The sequence below is a fragment of the Phasianus colchicus genome, chromosome 18, assembly GCF_987193195.1.
Source record: "Phasianus colchicus chromosome 18, bPhaCol1.hap1.1, whole genome shotgun sequence".
NCBI lineage: Eukaryota > Metazoa > Chordata > Aves > Galliformes > Phasianidae > Phasianus > Phasianus colchicus.
The window spans coordinates 11553639-11572902 of NC_143453.1; the positions used below are offsets into that span (position 1 = coordinate 11553639).

Sequence of the window (19264 nt, forward strand, 5' to 3'; positions counted from 1 at the left end):
TCCTGGAGGAGCTGCTTTGGGCAGTGGGCTGTCTGGTTCCCCAGCAGCAGCAGCAGGTCCTGCTTCAAATGAAGGGAAGGTTTTTCAGAGAGAGAAGGTGGGAAGTCTTGAAGTCCTCAGCAGTAACAAGAGATGTAGGAGCTTTTGGCTGAAGAAAATGGAATATTGGGGTTTCATTTGTGCCTTTGGTCTAATGTTGAGAACTGACTTGCACAGCTCCAGAGAAGTGTAAGGCTGTGTGTTTGGCAGTGTGGAGTGGGAGGAAGATGGAAGGAACTCGTTCAGGAGCTAAAGCTCTTGACACTGGCACATGCTCATCTTTTTGTTCCACTGACCCTCCCCAAATCCAGATACCAGTGCAGCTTCCTTCTGACTTTCTGTGCTCACAGATTAAAGGTTTTCTGGGCCCTTCTGTCATCATGACTTCAAGTCTTGTATTGCCATCCCCTTTGGATCAGATATCATACTTCCCTCTTCCTGCCCTGTTAACAATCGTGTTCCAGATGCAGCTGAGATGTAATCACTCATTTCTGGCCATGCCATCCCTGAAGTTGCTGCATTTGATTACAAAGAGGTGAAGGAAACCATCTTCAGACTTAGTGAGTATGAATAGGAGGCAGGAGGTCCATCCTAGAAAAGTCCCTTGACTGAGTTGGAGATCCCAGCCAAATCACTGGTTCCTCCATTACTCAGCCTGCCTTGGCTGCAGGTGCTCTGCTATCTGAAAGGCTGGTTATTCTACTGGTGGCCGTACATGTTTGCTTTATCTTTAACCTGACAAGCCATTTGTGCTCCAGGGCATGTGTAAGAAGAATTAAATGCAAACAGTCAGAGTCCTCTGCAGGTTAGAGACAAGAAAGATAGTGCAAAGGGATTAAGGATTAAAGGGAGAGCAGCCATAAGCGGGATGGAAGGTTCATTTATGCACTTGGCTCCAACTAGATAAATATTTATGAGCAAAGGGAATGGATGATTGTAAGAATGTCTGAAGTTTGTATAAGCAGAGCAAATACAAAATTCTTGAAGATTTTGGCATTATTGACTTTCAGAGATTTTTTTTAGCAGTTTAAAGGGGTGAGGAGCCCAGATCCCGTTAAAGCCCTAATTAGCTAGGTATTTATGGCCATTCCAGTTCGCTTCTGAAATTTGAAAAGATTGTATTTCTTGGCTGAGCTGTACTTGGTATGCTTTTGCTATTCTTTCCCCTTGCTTTCCCTCAGAGCAAGTTTTCTATTCATGGATATTCCCCATGGCATGTGTATAATGGTGCTGCCTCCATTGCACGGTGTATTTTCAGATTTATTGTGTAGATACTAATGGAATAAGTAGTGCAAGGTGAGAGGGCTCAGAGGCAGCAAGGGGAGCAGGAAATCTTGGTGATGCAGATGAAAGGGAGATTCTTTGGAAACGATGCAGTAGCAATGGTCCCGTATTCCAGCAGAGTTCCAGGGAGATACCTGGACAAAGGCAGAAGGGAAGTGAAGCACATTTATTGTTTGCCTTGAAGTATGAAACAGGTACGAGAGAGAATGTGCCTGCACTTGAAGTGATTTGATGCTTTGGCTTCTTGACTGGCAGTAGTCTGTACAGTCTTAAGCATCAAATCACTGCTGCAGGAGTGCTTAAGCCAAACCTTTGCTGGAGCTGAAGGGAAGCGCTGCTGGAAGGCCCCGTGGCTGCACTGTCAGGCAGGAGTAGGTGCCTGTCAGTTCCTGTGGCACCAAAGCCACTGAGCAGCAGCATGGCCAGATTTGCCCAGTACTTGCCTTGGTGTTCCCAGACAGTAGCAGTGGAGAAAAGAACAACTGTGTAGCTGTGTGGGACTGACAGGAGAGGGCTGCTGACATGTAGGGTCTGGGATTTGTAGAGCTCGCAGCTGGCTGACTTATATTGAGCTGCTGCTGCCAAAGGCAGAGAAAAGCAAACTTCAGCTCGGCCCCGGGGTGTGCTGGGTGCTGGGGATGGGGTGCTGTTCTGTCTCTGCTGGGCGGTCTGCAGTGTGCCATGAAACTGCCATCTCAGATTGATTTCCTACACCACTGCCTGGGTCTTCCAGTGGCTTTATTGTGCTGTTCTCATGAGAAATCCCCAGAGCTGCCCTGGGAAGTTTAGCACTGCCTTCATAAATTCTGGGGAAGCTGGAAGGGGAATCTAAGTAGGGATTTAATTTCTCTGAGTTTGAGACAATTAAGCTATTGCTCAGTTTATGGTAAATGGTCCTTCAGCTTAAACTGTTTGCCTTTGCTTCCATCTTTAGTACAGGATTCCTGCACTGACAAGAAGTAGTCAGCCACGTTCCTCCTGTTTTGTAGGTAGAGTTGCTTTTGTTTTCACTGGTGCCATTGATCCATTTGTGTTATTTTAAAGTTAAGTGGATGATGCAGTACTTCTTACATAAAGACACAAAGTTACTCAGCTGGAATCTGTATCAGGTTGGCTTTTGTGTATGATGATACAAACTTGTTGAAGATGGGGTTATTAACTGTAAGCACTGGGGGACCCCAGCTAAGGGCACCAGTCTTTGCCAGGAAGGACAAATGCCTCTCAGACAAAGGACAAGGAAGGGCATGCCTTGCTCCTGAGTCATCCCTGTCTCTGTGGGGAGGTGAGTCCTTACAGCGGACCAGAAGTCTCTTTAAAAAGGTCTCAGTACCACAGAAAATAGGCATCTTTCTTTATAGTGCACTATGGCACCAAAAACACATTTTACTCCAATGTTTTGCTCACTCTGGCTGTTCAGACCCCTGAGCAGCATTTAGAATATGTGGTTTCCTGATCTTAGGCTTGGAGTGGCTCAAGATCAGTGTTATTTTGAAGATTAAGCTGCATGTGACTTTATACTATCAGGAGCACTGCTTAAAAGAGCAAGGCTTGCTTTGACTGGGGGCTGGCAGCAAGCAGTGTTGGTGGGCTGGTGAGCGGTGCGCTGTCTGCTGGTGGGGTAGAGATGGGTTCTCATCTCAGAGTGCAAACGCTGGGCCAGGAGGACTCAGCTGTGAGCGTTCAGCTATTGGGTTTTTCTTCAAAAAGCTCCCTGCATCCCCTTCCTCGTTCTTTGGGATGTGTCTGTGGCAGGGCTTGTAGAAACAGTGTTGGCTGTGGCTTTTCTGAGAGGCTGCGGATCAGCAGGAGGAGATGGAAGTTATTCTGTCATATTAGGATTAGGGAACCCCACTGAGAAGAACTAAGAAGACGGGCTGCTCTGAGCTTCACAGGCACAGGGCTGGCTCTGGCCTGGAGAAGTCTGTGCTAGGTGTGCTGAAGGAGCTCCTTCTGGGGCTGGAGCTCTCCCTCCTGCCTGGAGTCTCTGCAGCGAAGGTAGCAATGCAGGCAGCTGCATGTGGGCCCTTGGACGCTTAAAATGAGCTCAAAGCTATTTGCTAATGGCGTGGTAGTTGGTAGCTGTATTTTTCTGAGATCTCCTGCAGTCAGCTGTGAAAGCCCCAGATATTTGATTCAATATATTTTGAAGTCGAGTGATTTTGTCCTAGCTTTATTATTTTGCTAATGCAGATATTTAATAGAAGCAGCATGAGAACTGAATTCTAAGCTATCTGTCTGGAAGGTTTCAAAGTAGGACACGCAAGAAAGAACCAGCTTTCAGGAGGTATGTTTGTACTGGGTCCTTGGCATAGCACTATTTAACTTCTTTTAATCAGTGACCCAGGGGAAAAAAAAATAAAACCATTACTCAAAGTCCTCGGATAACACACAGATTAGGTGGAGTGCAAGATAAGGAACAGAACTGGAGTGACTGGGATTGCTTCATGAACGGTATGTTCTGATGCAATAAGGCGCCCTGCACTAGGGACAAAGTGAAGGCTCTTCGTGTGCAAGGAGGAGATAGCAGAGGGACAGCTGTCTCCTGAGATAGGGCCTTTACCCTGAAAGGGGCAGGGGTGTCAAGATAGAGCCTAGCTGTGTCTAAGGCTGAGGTGTAATCCTTGAACACATGGCAAAGGAAATGCTTAGCAGGACTGAGGCAGTGACACAGCCCGACGTTTGGCATTGGCACGAGTGTAAGTCAGGTGCCATGCCTTGGTACCTGCCGGGGAGGCTGGTAAATTGGAGAGGCTTCAGAAAAGTGTCATGAGAACTGGTAGAGAAGGGGAAAATTGGTCTCGCAGGAAAGGGCTCCCGGCGCTCCGGCTGCTTTATCAGAGGAGGTGGAGGGATGGCATGGCTACGATTTATAGCAGCCTGCAGTGGGGAGAGAAAGGTGATAAGGGAGGGCTCTTCCTTCTGGCAGTCAAACTTGTAACTAGATCCAGTGGCTGGGAGGCCGCAGCAGTGATATGTTTGAGCTAGAGATAAGCTACAGAACTTGACCAGGATGAATAATTAACCACTGGAGCAGTTTATCATGGATTGTGATGACTCCATCTCTCGATATCTCCAAACCGAACCTTTTTAAACAAGAGGCTGTGCTCCAGTCTGGGATTAATTCAGACAGGTCTGGTGCTCAGTGTTGCTTTGGGAGCACACCTGCAATGAGGAGTTTGGAGCTGGCATATTTTTCTGGAAATAAATAAACAAATAAAAATGCTCTGGAGATGAATTCTGTTCTCATTTTCTCTTGAACGGCCAGTGCTTGGTGTCTGAATGCTGGAGTGCCTCCCTGGTTTTCCGCTTTGCTCTCGGAGATCTCGGAGCAGCTGAAACTTGCAGGTGCTGCTGCTGCTCTTGCTGGGGAAAGTGCATTTCTGTGGTTGGTTGTGTGCGGAGGGGAAGTGGATCTCTTTCTGTCATGCTACTTTTCAAGAGTCAAAACCACCAGGGAAGCTGGGTTTGCTCTATTTTCTGGGCTGCTGCAGTTCCATTCTGTGAGCTGATGGATGCTCAGTAGGAGCTTTTGAAATGTGAGAGATGGAGACATTTAGCACCTTTGATGCATTGGTCCCTTTTGTTCGCCAAGAGGAAGGTTTGTATTGAAGCACAGGAATGTGTATTTGTACTGATGAGTTATCTGAGCCTTCACTTCTCAGCTGCCTGGCTCCAGGTGGAGTGTTTCAGGGGAATACTGTAGTAACCGACATTAACGTTGTGGAGAAAGCTTTGTCATATAGGTGCATTAACACTGCTGGAGCTCTAAGCATGTATAGCTGCTGCTGCTTTGAGGCTTGTGCTTGTTTTGCTTATATGTCACCGAGTGGGGTCATGACTCAAATTTAGCCAGCACTGCTGTTAATGCCGGAGCAAGCCTTTGGCAGGCTATTTTTAGCAGTCAGAGCTGTTGTTGAGAGCTCACGATTGCTAAAAATGCCTTGGAGTGATTTCACAGGCGATATTGTCTGTGGTGGAATTCGCGCACCAGCTGTCTGTCTTCAGGCCAGTTGATTGTGTTGACACGTCTTCCCTGCGATTTGTCATCCCTGACTCCGGCAGCGCTGCGGCTGTGACAGGCGTGCTATCAGTGTCTGATGGGGAGAGTGAGCGAGCGGGGAAGTGACAGCAGCAGCCTCGCTGCTGACAGCTTGGGAATCACTGAGATCGCAGGGAGAGCTCTGGCCTGTGCCGGTATTTGATTTTTCCTTTGCCCTGTCGCACGGAGCGCATCGCTGCTGCCATCTTCCATGGAAGTGTCTGTCCCGTGGCTGGGGCCATCTCTTGGATACTCAAAGCTGTATTTTACGCATTTTATTGGCCTTGGTGGCTTCCTCCAGGCAGAGGTGTGTTTCTTTCCCCCCCGTCCTGAGGTCGTGGCTATTGAATGAGTCACATTTTTGAAAGATGCAGCACCATGAGACGAAGCTTAATGCTGGGGTCTCTGGGAGCTGTGATTCCGCTTTTGACTTTGCTACTAACTTAGAAATCCAACCATGTTTGATGCAGTTTTCCATGAGAACTGCTAAATGAAAAGTGTGAGCTTTGTGTGCAAGGCGACAGAACTGTTGGAAGCGCTGCCAAACCTGCTGAGCAGAGAGGGCTGATGGGTGCTGTGCCCTCACTGCCATTAACATCTACAAATGTCAAAATGCATCTGTAACTATTTTCCAAGTGGCATTACTAGTTTGGTTAGTGAAATCAAAGGCTGTTAACTCTTACTCAGGGATTTCAAGGTGTTTAAGTCCTGGGAGTACAGAACCTTTGTGCTACGCAGCTGTGAGGGGAATCAAGGTTGCTGTGATTCAAAGACTTTGAATTAATTTCAGTTTTTTGTAACAAATCCACTGATGAATAGAAGTGCTACAAACGATTCCGTTTATTGACCTTCGGAGTGACCAGTTGCTATTGTCTCTTGAGTTATAATCTGAAATATTCCACCAAAGTTTTTTAGTGTTTTTCATACCTGGGTTTCGAGTTAAGTGTAAAAATATGCAAGTAAGGCGAACAGGGAGCTGGTAGTGATTTATAATGCTGCAGTCTTTTTCCCTCCCATGACCTCGATTCAAATCTTGGCCTGAAACTGAAGAGGAAATGAGTTTGGTTTTATACTAATTCCTAGGGGATTTTTGTCCAGGTTACAGAGCTGGTGTGTGGCTCATCTGGCAGTCAGGGACCTTCCTCAAGTGAAGGCTGAATTAGAGTGTGTGTTTTCATAAGGCTTACAGGGAAATCTGTCTGTCTGGATGAAGCTCTGACCAATTCTGGATCACTTGTCTTTATAAGCAGTAAGTTTGCCAGAAATTAAATAAAAATAAAGAGAGGGAGTGGGAGAGAAACTGAACTGTTGTTAGGGGCTGTAGTATAATTTGCTGTGGAAGGAGTCACAGTCTCTCATCACAAGTCTGTAATGGTTCTTGGTGCAACCTTGCCTTTTGTATATAGTATTGTATTTCTGCTCTTTAGCTCGTGAGTTTTGCCACATGAGAGAGCCTCTGTTTGGCCACAAAGGGATCTTTTTGTTTCCATATCAGTCCGAGCCAGACACTGAGCTGGCTGTCCCAGAGGTGCCAGGGCTGTACCAGCAGCAGTGCAGGATGCTGGCAGGTAGCTGGTGCTTGTCCTGCTCCACAAAATGTGTCTGCTGTCTGGTGCTGCTTGGGGATTTTTGTCCTGAGCTCTTGGAAGGGATTTCCAAGGAAGGTGTTTGGGTTGTGGCTGAAATAATTCGTACCAGAGGGCTTTTGGGACCAGCAAAGTTCACATCCAAAGCTGTGGGGCATTGCTGCCTCACATTGCAGAAGTGATGTGGGGATGAGCCTTGGGGTCTGCTCCTTTCATCAGTAACACCCCCTTTCCCTGCATAAAAGACACTTGGAAGAAGTTGCATTGACAGAAGTTTCTTATTCAAATATAAAGCCGCTTCATGCAGGCTATCCCTGGTAAGAGCAACTGGAAGCAAGTATATACATTTTACTGCAGTGTCCTTAAATATCCTCAGTGCTTGAGCAAAGGCGTATGAGTTTATTTAAAGAATATGAGAGAATTTGGATTTGGTGACCTTTTTCAGTCAGACTCTGATGGAGCTTCATCATCGCTTCTGAATGAGATGATTTGACCTTTATCGGGAATTAAACCTCTTGACCCTAAAGAAGAGTCCTGAGAAGCCACTTCTTTCAGAGTAATTATGAGCATGCATAGAGAGATAGCAGCACCCTTTCTTTTTTTAATTGGAATAATGTACTTTACCCAAATATCTGCAGATTCTCACCATTATTAAAACGGGCTGAAGTGAAAGAAAATTCAAGTAGTTGCAGAAACACATTTTTCACCATAAACCAGTTTTTGTCTTCTATTGTCTTTACAGTTGAAGTGCTTCCCAGTGGAAACCAGATGGGGGTAACCAGCATGCTTATTTACACAAATAACTTAAAGCATGCATATAAAGGAAAAAAGCAGTCTGTGGCACACCCACTGCTGTGCAGGACCGTGCTTTGCAGGCAAAGATCCATTAGTTCCCTTCTGACAAGGTTACAAGACTCCTAGAGCAGTGAAATCCTGTTTCCTCTCAGTTTTCTAGACCCAGATATGAGGTAAAGCAGCTGCTTCTGCAAAGGCATTCTTAGGGGAGGAAAGTGAAATCCACACTGGGTACATTCAACCAAAGCAGATGATTTCCTCTTCCTCTGCTGCACACGGGCAGTTTGCTTGCTTGGTTCAAGTCTATAGCCCTTAATAAACCCTGAAGTTTTTGTGTGGTTAGCTTTAATTCACAGTTCTCCTTTTTTATTTTTATGTATTTCCTTCATCTCAGTAACCAACAAGCTGCATTAAAACTTTCTGCGTACACAGATTTATAATCTGCTGTTGAAGTACTGTCCTTTGCTTCTAAGGATCAAATGGCAGAAACACGCAGTGGAGCTCGGGACCCCCCTTTCTCTTCAGACTGCACTGAGTTGTTCAGTGCAGGTTGATACAGGGCAGTTCTCCTTTGGGTGTGGGATAAATCACACTCTTGAGTACTTTCATGCTGTGTCTGAAAACTTTTAACTTTGTAATGAAGGGTTACCCTTTTTTAACAGTGAAGAAACAAAGGCAGAGAGGCTTAGGGATGCAGATTGATGGGATTTTGCAGCAGCTGAAGGTGATTTAACTGCGATCAATTTATAGTTTACAGTAATCCATCAGGTTATGAACCACGGGGGCTGCGGGCTGGATAAGCTGCACTCGGAGCAGTAAATTGCAGCAGGAGGGCGGGAGGAGCGGCTGGTAGCTCTGTAGATCGACAGAGATCACAGATGCAGAGTGGTAAGGACACACCTCTGCATCATGCAGTGCTGAGGCTCACAGAGCTCCGTGGGGAACGCAGCCGGTACCGCAGCACCCAGAGCATCTGTGTGGCTGCTGCAGTGCCCCAGAAGCATGCACCCATTTTCCTGTCAGTTTTGCCTCACCTCTCAGGAAAGCTTTTGCAGCAGCCAGCTCAAACTGAGGCCCCCAACCCCTCCCTGAGGGGGCTGCCAGCATCACCTGCACTGCTGCAGCCACTGCTGAAGCTGCCCCCCGAGAGCCCTGCACTGCTGCTTTGTGCCTCTCCAGTGCTGCTGCTCCTCAGATGCTGTATGTCCTGCCATTCTGCAGGTGCTTGTTCTGCCCGGAGCTTGGCAGGAGCTTTGGTGAGATAGCTCCTGTGACAGTCCTGTAATTTCAATCTCATGTACTTTTAGATGCACTTTTCTGGAAGCTGTGCTTCCACAGCACTCGCTAAATCGTTTGGAAGGACTACATATGCCTGAGGAACAAAATGCAGCAGGAAACGTCAGCAGCACGTCTAAATAAACATCTCTGTCTCTCTTACCAGAGCGTTTAGCAGCTCTGCTGGCAGATGTTTCTATAAAATGTTAAACACTGTGCTTCCCAAACCTCCAAAACGTCTGTAACCCTGTTGGTCGGGAAGGGCAGCTGAGGGGAAGGTATGAGAGAACAGGAGTGCCCAGAAGGGCTGGTGGTTCTTCAGAAACTCCACATCAAACTGGGTCCTGGGAACTGCTGTCTCATTGATAACACCACTGTAAAATGCTGTTCTTACCGAGGTGCACTGCTGTTGCAGAATTAAAATAGGCAGGAGGGGCTGCTTTACAGCAGGTTGGGCCTTGTGCTTGTCGTGTGAGCTGAATTTATCAGGCGATCGCACACGCAGCTGAGCCTGAGCAATGTGCAGCAAATATAATCTGCTTCTACCAACTTGTGGAAGTGCAAGACTGGAATAGAACTTAGTGTTGTTTGTTCTCCATATATGCCCCACGTCTCTTGAAATGCTAATTGATTTCTTAATTGTTTTTGTTTTGGTGTGCTGTGGGGAGAAGAGGCTTTGTCTGTATTTTACAGTTCCCCTTCTCCCAGGTCAATCCCAGCCATGCTGAAGGCACTCTGTGGCCTGAAGCAGGATAGGGCAATTAGCACCTTAATTCTCATCAAACTCCATTTAACCCTTTGTTCTGGTCTTGGTCTAAGATTCCAAAGCTCCTGACTCCTTGAAGTTTGACCTAGGAAGCGTAAGGCCATTTTTATAAGAGCTTGTTCCTCTTTATTGCCTGAAGTCACTTATTTGTTTGTACACCTGAGCTGTTGTAGTTCAACAAAAAGAAAATTGTCATTGCTTTGTGATTTGTAATAGAAATAATTGGGATTGGTACCTAATGAACGTCCAGTATTTTAACACATGCACGGTTTTCATGATGAGCTGTAAGGGAACTGAAAACAAGGATAACAGGTTTTCCTGGTGGCATCTTTGAGGAGATGTAATAACCGTGCAGCCTGTAGCTCTGAGTCACCTTGCTTGGTGTCTTCAAAGATGTGTTCCAGCCTCCATGGCTCTGAAATTGTGACTATCCAGGGAGGAGAAATTCCCTCTGTTCGTGTATTGACAGTTCCTTGTGTTTCCCTTAGATTTCTGATGCAGCTCTTCAGTATGCCAAAGGCATAAAGCATTAACTGTGTGGGAGATATATGGCTGTGGGACCCAAATCAATGAGAGGACCCAGGGGCACGGGGAGCTGAGAGATCCCTCTGAACTCATTTAATTAGGGAACTGTTTAGATTTCAACCTCAGTGTCTTTAAATCTGAAACAGGATGATTTGGGAAGCCTTCGATCAGAGTTCTGGGGATGCTTTTCTTCCAAATGACAGCTACAAATTTTAAGTTGCAGGAGAAGAGGAAGGAGTGGTCCGTGCCATAGCTGAGAGGCCGAGCTTTAAGAAACTGTAAGCCATGGAATAACATGTTGGTTTTGACCGCTGGGAGAGCGTCATGCAAGAGTGAACGTAAAAACAGAGGTGGAAAAATCAGATTTCTGAATGTAGGGATTAGCTTCTGAGCAGGAAAGGAAATGTGATATGCTCTGCTTCGACTCTACACCAGGAAAATCGTTTTGTTTATTTTTGTGGCATTGGTGATGGTTTCTACAAACAAATTAAGTGTTTACCTGGCTCTCATGTACAAGCAGCTCTCAGCCCGTGGTGCCCTGCAGTCACTTAACCCGGTGTGACTCGCAGGACGCAGAGCTGGAACGCCTGAACTGCTGTACTGATGTCATCACATCTGGCAGCCAGGAGCCTCTCCTGCCCCTCTGTGCCCAGAAATGCTGGCCAGATGGCACTGGCTTTGGGTGCCATCCAGAGCAGCGCCTTAGCAAGGCCAGGCTGTGTGTCAGCTTTCAGAAGAGCTGCCAGTGTTCTATTCTTTTCTGTCCAAGAAAAGGTCTGATACCTCCTCCAGCATTATTAAGCCCTTTGTGGTGTCAGAAGGAGGTTTCTGCCCTCTGGCTGTTGGTTCTCTTGGACCACAGCGTGGTTAAGACCTGGGACAAGTAGGTTCTCCCCGAGAATTTACCAGAGGACTTATGGTTGGTCTGGGGCAATGCTTTGCATTTCTTCATTCCTCATCCCATAAAATGGGGGCACTGGGGGCAGCAGTTGCAATGGGAATTGGGCTTTGCTCATCAGCAGTGCTTGTGGAGTGCTTCTGTGGCTCTTTTGGCTGGAAAGTTCTTTGTATCCTAACACCTCTGAGAGAGATGCGCTGCAGCTGTTAGTGTTAGCTGATCTTATGAGCACTGTAAAAACAATTTTTTTAACCAGATACCTGAGATATGGTCTCATTGAGAATTGGTGTCAGAGCCCAGATGAGAGTTCAGGAGATGTTCGTGCTGCCATACCAGCCAGTTGTCGGGCAGTGTGTGCAACTCCGGCTGTGTCAGCTTTCCTGTTATCTACAGAAGGAGGAGGTTCTGGTGGAAGTGTCTGCTGGGATGCGACTTACTAAGAGCTGTGGGACAGAAGTAATGGCGAGAAGCCCTGTTGCTGTGCTGGAATGTGTCTGATTTCATCCGTTCATCTGTTCTTTTCATGTGGGCAGATTTTTAATTCCTGACAGAGGGCTGTGCCCACCTGGACAAGGAAATGCTGTGTGCCACACCTGTGCTCCTGGCTCCATGGTGCTGCCATGGCAAAGTGCTGGGCAGCTCGCGAGAGGCCAAGTGCCGCCCTCAGATCGGTGAGTTGTGAGATGCACAGTGGCTCTCATCTAATTAGAATGGGTTGGCAGTGATGGAAGTTGCTGCTTCGTGTCACATTCGAATTCCCTGTTGCACTTCAAAGTGATGAGCTGGCATCAATTAGAAGCATTGCAGGGCTGGCCTTCTCTGCAGCTTCTGACTGGCAGGGCGTTGTTCAGGGACTTGCAGACCGGCCCTGCGTTCTGCTCTGAAGAAGCAGAAGTGCAGGCAGAGTTTTCTGGCTCTGAAAATGAAGCAGTGGGCAAGAGCAGAGCTGGCGTAGCTGGAGCAGCAGTACTTATGCTGGGCACCCAGTGGTGCAGTGCTAGCCAGGTGCTGCTTTGTTTGTGTGACTCACAAGTCAGTGGTGATGGCACTAGAGAGAAGAGCAGCTCGGCCATGTTAATAGAATAACCTTTCTGGCCTCTTTTTCTAAACTGTTGATCTCTTTATAAAAGGAGGATTTGTCTTGCTGTTCTAATAAGAGTTGTAAAATAATATATGTGTAATTAGAATTTAATAATGATTTGTCTGACTGGTTCTCCAGCGTAAGCTGGTTCAAGTGGTTGTGTAACCTTTGCATTGTGTTCATTATCTAATGTTGAAATAACAGCTGGAAGTTGAGAGAGTGACATGCAGTTTTAAAATTACAGAGCTTGAAATTGCTGCTGTCTGTAAACATATGAAAATCTATTAATGACCTTTGAGCTCTCTGACTGAAAAATGTTTTATAAGATAGAATACATTAGAATTGCCCGCTACTATACTGTGCGTTTCCCTTTTCTCAGTGATTGCTTAGGATATAAATGAGCGCCCTGCTCCTGACACAGATATTGGAATATTTGAACTGTTCTCTGAAGCCCTGAGGATATATGGAAACATTTGGTTGCTGATTGTTTGTTCTAGCGAACCAGTTATAGATTAGCTGCTCACGGGCACGTGGGGCGCTCAGCCGCTCGGCGCAGGAGAACATCGCTGCTGGCCAGACTGACAGCTGCAGGGCTCTGCTGCAGAATGCACTTCTCCAGTGATGTGTTTGGGGAAGAGCGAGGATGGTGAGAGCAGCACAGATGCATGGTGCTGGACTTCCCATTAGCGCGTGTGACATTTCAGCGTTCAGCAAGGCATTTCTCTCATGCTAGAAGTCACCTCACTCAGAGATTTCCCATTAGGTTGAAGTGATGTACCGCGGGCAGCTGTTTCTTGAGATGGCTGGCTTCTGTGTAGTTCTTGTTGTTGGATCATTTATATTTCTTCTCATTTGTTTCCCAGCCAGAAGAAACTACCAGAGGACTAATTATTTAATGCGCACTCTAGACCTCATGGCAGCTGAACTGCAAATTGTTGCCTACCACTGAGGGCAACTGCAGCGTTGGTAAAAATGCCTCTGGTGTCATAGTGTTTGAAGACGAATTAATTTCTCGTGTGGCACAGGGGATTCCTGATATGGCTGCATTTTCTTCTGCAGACTCACCCGTACAGAGGAGCTGGCTAATGTGCAGTTGTGAGGGTTCACCTCCCTCAGTGCAGCGTGTTGGCTTTGTGCAAGCAGTGTCCAGCAGCAGTTCAGGCTGAGCTGCAGCCAGGGGTGCTCATTGCTCTGCTGGGTGCAGAGGGACGGCACCTGGGTGCAGCTGAGGGGAGCAGTGCTGGCACTGCTGATGGGCGCTCAGCAAGTCCTGCTGCCCGGCTCCCTGCTCTGCAGAAGGTGAAATACCAAAATAGTTGTTATTTTACTTTAATTTTAGAGAGCCAGAGTTTCTAGCATCCATCTCCGTCAATGACAGATAGGTTGGAGGTACCTTTTACTCAGTGGTGACTTCTTGTTTTTTTCTGACTAGTTTAGCTGAAAATTGGTACTAGCAATGCATCTAGCTTCTGTACTAGTCTGTGCTGATAGATCCCTAATGCCTTTTCCCATGGCAGCTCAGTGTGGCTGGTACAGCCAGATTTGGGGTAGTGCTGCCTTCCTGAAGGGCCGGAAATGAGTGATGAAAAACCACATCTGGTGTCAGCAAAGAGCGGCTGCCTCGAGTCCTGATTCTGTCACTCGTTGGGAGCGGCTGGAATTTGATACGGTGCCTGTTTCAGTAATCCGGGGAAAGGGGGAATTAATTCAGATTAAGTGTTTATGTGGTACTCTTTAAACAAGCTTCTGATTACTGCCTGGCAGCAGTGCGGGCCAGCAGTGCCACTGAGTGTTCCCCAAAACACTGCACCTGCACTGCACACCTGACCTTGCTGCCTGATGGATGGCTCTGGGAAGTTGGGAGCGATGTCCTCCAGTTGGCTTTCTTTAAAACTGCAGAGGTGCTGCCATCCTAATGCTGCCCAGCCTGGAGAATGCTGCAGTCTTCAGGAGCAGCGCTTCCCCCTGCGATTGCTCTTCAGTGTTCCCACTTGCAGTGCAGCTGGTATCAACTGAACTGGGTGCTGCCAGATAAGCATGAGCTCTTCTCCAAATCCTTCACATGCTGCACAAACCAGGCAGACCGAGCAGGCAGCCTTGGCTGAAAGCAGCTTCAGCCCAAGCACGCCATGCTCTGTGCACAGGGCAGGCTGGCCTTGTGGTGCTTGCAGTGCTCCTGCAGGCTGTGCCCACAGAATGCCTCATTTCATCTACCTGCAAATGGTGCCCCAGCTCCCCCTCCATCATTTAAGCTCCCTTGCTCTCTGACACACTTTCTACTGACAGTAATTCTGCGAGAGCTTGGCGGGCATTTACTGCCATCACCAGAGGAAATACTGATGGCTTAAAATGGGATCATTTCCTCTCTGATGGACAGCAAGCACCTGTGGGAGTTTTAATAGCTGTCTGTTAGCAGGTAGTGAGGAAGATGTGTGCAATTCTCTGCAGGGAGGCACCCGCAGGCTCCAGAGAGAGGATTGGAGGAAGGAGCAAAGCAGCAGCTCACTTCCTGAGTGGCAGAACGGTGCCAGGGCTTTATCTGTTCCTTGGGGGGTGATGCTGGTGAAAGGTTTTGACCAAAAATGCGGTCAGCCATGTGCTCACACTGACAGGTTTCCTTGACTGCTTACATAAGGCATTTGCTGCATGCCTTCTTTCTTTTACTGTCCCCTACGTTACTGTTAAACACTGTTCTGCAAGAAAAAGAGAGGTCAGAGCTCTGCAAAAGGACTGTGGGTTGAAATGCATTTCGAAGTCGAGCGGCACTGACATTCCCTCTTGCACTTTTTGGTGGTACTGCCTCAGGGCAATGTCTGCCCGAGGCAGCACTGCTTGGAGCCTGCCCAGCCTCACAGCAAAGGCTGTCTGTTCCCCCAGGACAGCAGGGAGCAGTCACTGGGCAGTGCCTGCAGCTCGCTCTTCGGCTCTTTGCAGGTGACAGGAGTGCAGCCTCTGCTAATAAATTTGGCTGTTTCAATTACACTGAGTTTATTGGTTCACGCGCTTTTATTTTAAAGTTAAATTGTGTATCATAAACCTGCAAACCGGTGGCAGCTTCGAATGTCTTAACATTTCCAAAGCTGTATTGTCAAAAAGCCATCTTACTCCAGAGCTCAGTGCTTGACAGGGTCAGAGCAAGCGTGATGCATTTTAAAAAGCACGCCCCAAACTCATCTGCAATATGTCAGCTAGGAAAGGAGAATTGCAGTCTAAGGTTAAACAAGCAAGGATTTCATTTGCAATCATTTTAATTGATATTGATTGTATTGCTTGAATGTAGGGTCAAAGCAAGAGAGTTACTTCCAGCCAAGACTTTTTTTGCCTTAAAAAAAGAAAGAAAGAAAAAAAAAAGCTTCCGTGGCACAGGCTGAAAGGCCTGGGGCTTGGGTTGTGCCTTAGTGAAACTTGCGGGGGCCAAGAGGCAGGAAAGTAAAACAAATGAGTGTGTGCTGAGTTACAGGAGCAGTGCAAGCTTCCCCTCTGTGAAAGCACTACTTGTGACTGCTGCCTTATCCCTGCAATCAGTGCCATTTCCAGCAGCTTAGTGTTCCTCTGTGGCAGTGACCGCTTCTTCCCATCCTACATCTCCGTTTTCTCCTTGCTCACTGCACTGCATTTGCCTGTTGGCTGCTCCTCTTCTGTGCTGGTCTCAGAGTCATTTCTCTCTAAAGTTGATTTCTTCCCGTACTCTCTGATATATATCTTCAACATTATCTTTCCTTCTGAATTACTGTCTCTTGTGTCACCTCTGTGTAACGAAATGGACAGCAGGTATCTCATGGCAGAGGTCCTGGCTGTATCTGCACAGTGCTTTTTCTGCTCAGAAGGCATGAGAGAGTCAAGTTGGCACTGGCTTCTGCGTTGCTGTTCTATAAACTGGATATAAGGTCAATCGGAATATTTAAAAATTAACCTAATTAAAAGAAAATCTGTTTCAGCTCATCTCTGAGCCAGGATCACTCCCTGTGGTATTTGACAAAACCTCCTGCTAATTGCAGGGTAAAGGTAATGTAAGGATAGATGGTGCTCAGGTCCTCGGGGGCCTTCCTGCTGCACTTCTGCTGAGAGCAGGGGAAGGCAGAAGCAGAACAAGCAGGGTCAGTTTTAGGGATGGCAGTTCCCTTCTATTTCCATTGCATGGAAGTGGGATGTTTTATGTTCTCCAGCTTAAGGAGTAAGTGCTGGAATGAGCAGCCTGTGAGAAAGGAGCTGGAGGCTGTTCCCCTGCTGGGAAATCAGCCCGTATAATCCTTTGAAATCAGCAGAGGCAGTCTGGCAGCAGTGCAGTGTCACCACCAGCCCTTGGCTGCTGCTCTGAGCCGTGCAGTGTCCGACAGGCCCTGGGGATGGGGATAGTGGCTGGCTTGGTTTTGCACTAGGGCTGCAGTCTGCCTGGTGCTGGAGGGCTGAAGCAAGTTGTTTTAGCAGTGCTAGGAGTTATTCTTGTCGTCTGCACCCCAGAACAGCACACTTGAGGTTTTTCTTCTAGCTGTGTGGTTTTGCACTTTTTTCGGGTCCTTGATGTGCTCCTTTTCTCTGAAAGGCACTTAGGAGCCAGGCCTCCCCCTGCACTCTCCTTGCTCTCCACGAGCGGTGCGGGCTGGGAGGATCAGGGCAGAGCTGGAGCTGCACAGAGCGGGCGCGCAGGGTGGCTGCAGCCGGAGGGCTCCCCAAGGGCTGCCGCTTGCTTCCTGATCAAACAGATGACATGGACACCACTGTGCAGAAATTGCTTGTCGTGGCATTTCAGGGGTAAGGATAACCTCATTCCAGACCCATGGCCATGCACCTGCATTATTCATAGCTTTATTTATCATTTGAGGCCTGTGCACTGGGTGTCTTTGGAGAGTGCAGCCATGCCGGCAGCAGGAATGGGCCTTTTGGGAAGGAGCGGTCCTTGTGATGGAGGATGCCACCAGGTTCACTGCAGTGGTGCAATGTACACCTTTAGCTTCAGTGGTAAAGAAGCATTTACTGAGATTTGATGGTAGTAAAATTCTGTTGCAAGGTCTGTTTAACAGAGCAGGGCTGCCAGCCCGCGCCAAGGCATGTCAGTGCATCTCCACAGCCGCTGCTGTGAGGGTGCTCCGGGTAGCACAGAAAACAGCCCTGCTGACGCCCTCCCCTCCTCCAGCAGCTGCTGGGCTCTGTGTTCTGCATCCCCAGCAGAAGTGAAGTCCTGAGAGCCGCATCCTCTGCTGCAGTGTGGAGGAACAGAGCCGTGGGATAAACTTGTCACAGGGCAGAGAACTTTGGCTACTGCCTGTATGGGCTGTAGAGCCTGGGGAGCTCCCTGAGCTTCCCGGCCACCAGGGCCTGGATCTTCCTTCAGGTCTGCTTAGAAAGTGTTGGACATTTGAGGATACAAGTGGTGCTGTAAGTGAATGCCTCGTTGCCTTGGTGTCCGGCCTGCCCTGAGTGTGCTCACAGAATTAATTCTGCTGGTAGCTCAGTGGTGAGAAAATGCTACAGCTCAAAGAAAAATGGGGATAAAAAGCCAAATGTTTAAGTAGCAATTTTGTATGTGTCAGTAAAGGGGAAAATGCAGCTTTCTTGACTAGCTGTGTGGGAAAGTGAACCTCCTGAAAACTGCAGTGAATGTACTGTGGGTAGCACAGAGGGAAGGTTCTCGGTAAGGCATTCCCAGGGCTTGGGTCCCCATGTGAGCCTCAATGCCATCATTCCTGGTGCCTTCAGGTGGTGGCATTCCCTTGGAGCTGCTCCTTCCCTTCCCCACTGGTGCCCACGTCCTCCCCTGCAGCATCCCTGTGCTCGCTGTCACACTGCAGCTGCAGCTGGCTTTATCAAGAAGCGCACGCTTTTGGTGACTTGTGTTTCTCATGTTTTGCTGAGTATCAGTTAGCAGATGTCATTTCCATTGCACCAGTTTCTGATTAGTTACTAAAGCTTAACATTTTGATTTGTATCTCTGCTGCTTCCCAGCAAATAGGATGATGTGACCTTCTTTAAGCAGCATCAAACTGCTGCTGTAGAATGTTATCTCTAAGCTAGAAACCAAAGTGAGCAACTAAACGCTAATTTGTATTCTTCATTTCATCGTTCGCAGCGAATAATGCCAGATAATCCTTTTCTTTGCTCTTTCAGTAGCTATGGATTTGGCAAGCTGAGCTGTATTGTTGTTCTGAGGCAGCGCTACTTATTTTAATTTGGGGGTGGAGGTGGGAGGTGATGCCTTTGTTTTTTTGCGGTGTGTAAGAGGAGCTTGGCAGCCCCACAGAGCACCTCTGTGCGGGGTCTGTGGGGATTCCATATTGCTCTTTCACAGCAGTGAAGGTGTGCGAGTTGTGCTGTGTGTTCCATTCGTAAGGGATACAAATGCTGCTGATGTGACTGAGGCAGAAGTGAGGGACGAGCACTTAGAAGTATTTCTCTGGCTGAGGTTGGCGTGTTTTAGCATGGTTAGCAGTGCCTTTTGAGGTGTTCCCTAATCTGATACGGTTAGATTGCATAAAAACATTAATTAGGCTAGAGAGTCATCAAAGCCTTCCAGAAAGCTTAATTTGATGCAGCAGTTAAGGCATAGGGAAAAACTAAGTGGCTGTAATGAACTACTGCCTTAGCCATTGGTGTGTTGTTTCTTATGCTCCTTCTGTACTGTGTGTTTGGAGGGAGGACTCGAGCTGTTTGGCCAGGGTTGTGCTTTCAGTTCTCTAGGATGGCAGGGACAGCAACAGGAATACCCTTCTCTGACCTCGTCTCCCAGCATTAGTCAGTGTGACGTGGCAGAGCAGCTCTCAGCCTGTGTTTAGCCCGTACGCTGCGGTTCTGATTCACGGCAGACACGGAACGCTTGGAGGTATTTGGCTACTGTGATTTGCGCAGATTTCATTGATCGCGGCTCTCTTATTGAGTGCTTGTTGGCTTTCAAAGTGCATTTCCCCATGTGAGTGCTGCTGTGAACCAGAGACCATCAGGCCCAAGGGGGGTCTGATACGTTCCTTTCTGAGATCAGACA

General features: G+C 47.7%; 1 protein-coding gene across 23 annotated transcripts in view; it reads left to right on the plus strand.

Annotated features, from left to right (window-relative positions):
* FBRSL1 (fibrosin like 1) overlaps nucleotides 1-19264 on the plus strand; it is a 417340-nt gene that overhangs the window by 89070 nt on the left and 309006 nt on the right. The window lies entirely within an intron of this gene.